This window comes from Neophocaena asiaeorientalis, unplaced genomic scaffold, assembly GCF_003031525.2.
Source record: "Neophocaena asiaeorientalis asiaeorientalis breed wild unplaced genomic scaffold, Neophocaena_asiaeorientalis_V1.1 scaffold114, whole genome shotgun sequence".
NCBI classification, from domain to species: domain Eukaryota; kingdom Metazoa; phylum Chordata; class Mammalia; order Artiodactyla; family Phocoenidae; genus Neophocaena; species Neophocaena asiaeorientalis.
The window spans coordinates 5,135,180-5,140,995 of record NW_020173116.1 but is presented as its reverse complement, the minus strand read 5'-3'; the positions used below and the strand labels follow the sequence as shown (position 1 = coordinate 5,140,995).

General features: G+C 42.6%; 1 pseudogene; it reads right to left on the bottom strand.

Annotated features, from left to right (window-relative positions):
• Positions 1–1,536: 1,536 nt before the first annotated feature.
• Positions 1,537–2,210, bottom strand: LOC112399007 (cleavage and polyadenylation specificity factor subunit 5 pseudogene; annotated as a pseudogene).
• Between the last annotated feature and the right edge of the window lie 3,606 nt (positions 2,211–5,816).

The following is a 5,816-nucleotide window of genomic DNA, read 5'->3' as shown; positions in this document are numbered from 1 at the left end:
TGGAGGAAAACAGCCAGCCTCGTGGTGGCAAATTGATTACATCTGATCTCTTCTATTCTGGAGGGGACAGTGATTCATTCTTACTATAGTTTATGCCTATTGCACACGTGGTTGTAATTCACTGCCTGAAGTGTCTCTGCCAGCACCACTGTGAAGGCTCACTGAATGCCTGATTTTCCGTGAGTTTGAATGACACATAACCATGGGTACCTAAAACGGAATCCACTAGTTCTACCATATACCAGACCGTCCAAAAGTAGTCAGCCAGGTAAATGTTTGGAATGCCCCTTTAAAACCTCAGCCCTGGCACCGTCTTGGGAATAACATTCAGGGATAGGACATTCTTCTTCCTCCGGGGATGCAGTCTATGCATTGTGCCAATAAGGAGAATACACAGGCTCTGGAATCAAGGGGTAGATGAAGAGTGCCTCTTCTCACGTTGACTCACAGTGAGCAGGTTGCCAACTTGCAACCTGAGGCTCTACTGGGTCCAAGGGCCTGGTTCACGGAAAATGAATGCTTGTTCCAGCGGATGAAGTAAGGTTTCAGCTTCTCTGGATTTCTTTTGTCCTTTTTGCAACTTCTTAAGTAAGATACTTACATGGATCTTTAATCTTCAGCCTTTATTTCTCTCTAACACGAGCATTTAAGGCTATAAATATCTAAAGAGTGTTTGTGATATGGTAGTATATTGTCATTATTTTTCATTTCTGCATACTAAGTGATTTCCACAAGAGTTTCTTCTTTAACACATCAGTTATTTAGATGTTATTTCATGAATTTCCAAATATGGTATTTTTCTAATTTTCTTTTGGTTAATTCTTTCTTTTCTCTTCTTCCTTAAGAAAGAAGTCCACTTTCTTTAATGTTGTACAGAAAGTATGTGTAGAACCAAAAATAAAGTAAACATTATCACATTTGTTTACATCACAATCTAGTTTTTCATATTAGCTTTGCTATTCAAACAACAGAAAGTAGGTGGTCATTTAGGGATTGGGAAAGAGATAAAACCAAAAAAACTTTTCTAGCATGTTTATTCTACACTGTGTATAGCTGTGCTCACAAAGACAGCTTCTCTTTTTTTTTAATTGTTTTTTATTGGAGTATAGTTGATTTACAATGTTGTGTTAGTTTCTGCTGTACAGCAAAGTGAATCATTTATACATATACATATATCTACTTTTCTTTAGATTCTTTTCCCATATAGGTTATTACAGAGTATTGAGAAGAGTTCCCTAAGGAGCCCACCTGCCACAACTAAGACCCGGCGCAAACAAACAAACAAACAAATAAATATATAAGTTCCCTGTGCTATACAGTAGGTCCTTATTAGTTATCTTTTTTTGTTTTGGCTGCTTTGGGTCTTCCTTGTGGTGTGTAGGCTTCTCATTGTGGTGGCTTGTCTTGTTGCGGAGCACGGGCTCTAGGTGCGTGAGTTTCAGTAGTTGTGGCGCACGGGCTCAGTAGTTGTGGCGCACGGGCTTAGTTGCTCCGCAGCATGTGGGATCTTCCCGGACCAGGGATCAAACCCGTGTCCCCTGCATTGGCAGGCAGATTCTTAACCACTGCGCCACCAGGGAAACCCAGTTATCTGTTTTATATACAATAATGTGTATATGTCAATCTCAATCTCCCAGTTTATCCCTCCCCACCAAGACGGCTTCTCTTACTTCTCTGCTGTGCAGGAATTCAGTTGTGTATAAAATTGAACCTGCTCAAAAGCTGGGGGAGACTAGATACGATGGGTCCATATCTGGGTGTATTGTTATACAGTTCAAACAGTGGTGCAGCTACCACCTCGTAATTTTTAAGGACTGCAAACAAGGCTTTCTCTTGAAGTTGAACCAAAAACAACTTCTTATGTTCCTTAGGTTTTGTAACATGTGCAGGGATATATGGATACTGAGAAGGTTCAAAATTTGGTCTCCACCAGTTACCATTGCAGTCATCAATGTCCCAGTCTTGCAGGACTCCATCTTGACGACCCAATAGCTCTGTCATTAAGCATTTTTGTCCGTCGACTTCATCTTCTCCTATGTTAAGCTACCACCAGGTAATTCGAAGAAAGTTGTTCCCAGCTGTAGCAGCAACACATGGGGTAGCCGGTGCTCAGGAACAGTCAAAACCCCTTCTACAGTCCTCCTCCTGCCAATTTTATCAAGTTCCTCACTCATGCGCTGAAATCTGGCTGCAACAGAGCTGTACTTCTTTTTTTAATTATTATTATTTTATTTGATAAATAATATCTGGCCGTTTATTAACCAATGGAGTTATTGCACAACAAACTACCTCACATCTTTCAGGAAGCAAAACCACTACATTTGAAAAATAAAGACGTCACCCACTGAATTTGAACACAATTAAAATGTGCTTTAAATATTTCTTTGGGGGAGGGGACACAACATTTCCAGTCAATTAAGAGAAGCATTGTGGAGTCCAAGTCTTTTATTTTCTTTACACCCATCATGCCACGAATTCATAGGGAATGGGCTCCAACAGTTCAGACTCCTTTCCATTGGTTCTCACGATGTGTGCTTCTCTGGGTGGAGCAGGCTGGCGCTTCAGTCGAACACAAGTACCCTTCTGTCTGGCTTCCCTCTTTTTCTGATCATTTTCCTTCACACGTTTCAGGAAGCAGTCTCGGCTCTCAGAGTGCCTAATATACTTGCTAGGCACATGAATTCTCTTGGCAAGAATCTTGCCCGTGTTCGTCTGTGGCACCACGGACATGCTGGCGAGCTCGGGCACTGGAGGCAAGGGGAAAGGGAGAGGCAGGGAGATGTTCCCTGTGCCGACAGAGGTTATCTGCATTCCACGGAACAGCCGCCGCCCTTCACTAACAGGAGAGCGCAAGAGCTGGTTAATGCTTTCTAATTTAATTGAATCAGGGAGTGAATCAGTCTTTTGAGATCTGATGAAAATAACCTTGTGGGATCTTTTTTCATAAACGCTCCCTATGAGATTCACTGTTGTTCTATTTCTGCCCACAAGTTAAGCTTCTTGGTTGCAGAGTTTAGTTAATAGAGTAACGTCTTGATCTGAATATTGCAGAAAGTAATGTGTCAAATATCCCATGGAGGGAGTTCCCTGGAGTCCAATGGTTAGGACTCCCGCTTTCACTGCCCAGGGCACAGGTTCTATCCCTGGTCGGGGAACTAAGATCTCACAAGCCACGCAGGGCAGCCAAATTAAAAAAAAAAAAAAAAAAAAAAATTCATGGAGAGTAGCATTGTGAATTTCTCTTTGTAGTTCTGTCCATTTTCATTTATATACAGTATTTTGACTATTTAGTTAGGTTCACACAAGTTTGTATTTGCTTTATTTTCCTGGCGTAATAAACCTTTTATCATAATGGAGTGATCCTCTTTATCTGTAGTAATGCTTTTTGCATTAAATTCTATTTTGCCTGATAATAACATGGCTACATCTGCTTTCTTTCCCTTAGTTTGTCTAAATACAAGTATATCCTTTTGCATTCCTCTACTTTAGATCTTTCTGAAAATTAAACCTTTAGATATTTCTTGTCAGCAGTATAACGATTTCTATAATCCATTCTGACAATCTGTTTTTTGTTTGTTTTTTTGGCCGAGTGGCTTGTGGGAACTTAGTTGCCTGACCAGGGATCGAACCCGGTCCCTGCAGTGAGAGCACCGAGTCCTAACCACTGGACCGCCAAGGAGTTCCCTCTTGTCCTTTTTAAATTAATGTTTTTAGTTATTTGTATTTTATATACTCTTTTACAATTTATATGGTAATCGGCGCTCTCTTTGGATTATTTTGTCCATCTTATTTTGTGCTTTCTTTTCTATTTTTATTCCTCTCAGGCTTTTTTTGGATCAATTAAATATTCTTTCTAATTACTTTCTTAATTTTTACAAGTATGGGACATATTTTCAGCTGAATAATTTTTACCCTGATATTTTGACATTCCTATTTAACTTAGTAAAATCTACAATGAATAGCTTTACGGTCCTTCAAACCACACAAGGATATTTGAATATATGAACCTCACTTCCTCTCCCTCTTACGTGTTCCTCTTGCTCTTTGAAGCCCAGCGGACAGTATTATTGCTTTACACTGTCAGTGTTCTTCATTCTTTCCGGCATCTCCGATCTTTTTTCTGGATTGCTTTCCTCCTGTCCAAAGTACGTTCTTTAGAATCTCCTGAAGTTCTGTTGGGGGCACACCCTCTGTAGTCCTTCCTCGGTGTCCTGGGGGGACTGGTTCTAGGAGCCCCTGGGGATGCCCAAGCCCCTCATATAAAATGGCGTAGTATGAGGAATACAGTCGGCTCCCCTCTGGGCAGACTTCACTGCCCATCGAAGTACTTGTGCACAAACGTTGGAGAGAGAGAATACACAGTAAGAGGAGACCTTAGGTTGTTAAATAACCAGAGACTTCCCTGCTTATTATAACTCGTGACCTGACTGCCTGAAAGATTACTCACGCCCGAAAATAAGCAAGAAGCTGTCTCCAGGAAGAAAAGCGAAAATATTCTTTAGAGGAAATTGGGCAGCTCTGAAGCATCTGCCTGTGTCTGCTGGACTCACATTAATGCCTCAGGGCAGGTTAAATGTGCGAGGCACAGGCTGAGTCTCAGAGCCTGAGGGTCAAGGACTCCTGGAATGCTGGGGGTGGTGGGAGGAGAGCTTAAGAGCCAACAGGTGGGGAGACAAGAAAAGGCTGGAGGTCCCAGCTTCATTTTAGGCTGGAAGGAACAGGTTTCCTGTTTAGAAAGGCTGGGGAGGAAGTTTTACATGATAAATGCAAATATCTACAGGATGTGATCAGGCCCCAGGGCAGGAGAGAAAGCTGGGTCTTGGGAGATAGACTAAAAGACCTGCAGAATTAACCCCTTTCATTGTTGTGATAGACTAAAAGACCTGCAGAATTAACCCCTTTCATTGTTGTGATAGACTAAAAGACCTGCAGAATTAACCCCTTTCATTGTTGTGATAGACTAAAAGACCTGCAGAATTAACCCCTTTCATTGTTGTTGTTACGGTCTCTTGCCCAGTCCATCCTGAGGGAGGAGAAGGGGTACCAGAAGTGAACACAAATTCGTAGAGTTTGTGTTCCAAAAGCGTTGCATGTGAATGCAATTCCTTGTAAACACTTTTGGTTGTTCTACCCCTGCTCGTGACACTGCATGATTTTTTTTTTTTTTTAACCTAACCCTGATGTGCTCTCAGGGACCCTAATTCCACCCCAAGCCCTCTTTGACCAGAACCAGAAGGTGGGAGATTTATGCCTTGGGGCAAGACTGCAAATGGCTCTGATAAGGATGCCGAAGAGCAATTTGCCAGATCACTGACCCATACCGCATCCCTGATATGCTATTCCTCTGCCTGAGGAAGACACCTGGGTACCTCTTCGGCGAGGCAGCTGTAAACACTGGGGCTGTTCTTTGGCTGCCTTTGCGGTTGTCCACCGTCTTCTGCTAGGATACATCTGGTTTGTGCTTGAAGTGGATGTGATTAAAGAGGGGTCTGAGAGGCCCCTTCACCTCTACATTCCTTCATCTTTATGGGTGGCACAACTCCCCTCCCCCCCAGGATGTGGGATTATTTGTGAGTTATGATTTTGGTCAGGGGAAGCAGGTTCAGAGGTTTCCACTTGACCTTGCCCACTGCCATAGCTCTTCCCCACAGGCTAAGGACCATGTAGGGGTTCTTCCAACTGTCAAGCATGTCCATTGCAATTCTGTGTTTGTGGATTGGGGAAATGACCATCAGGTGGATCCATGGACATGGTAGACTCACTAAGGAGGCCTGGTCCAGGACTCCGTTATTCCGTTATTACCTGGCTCCGGTAAT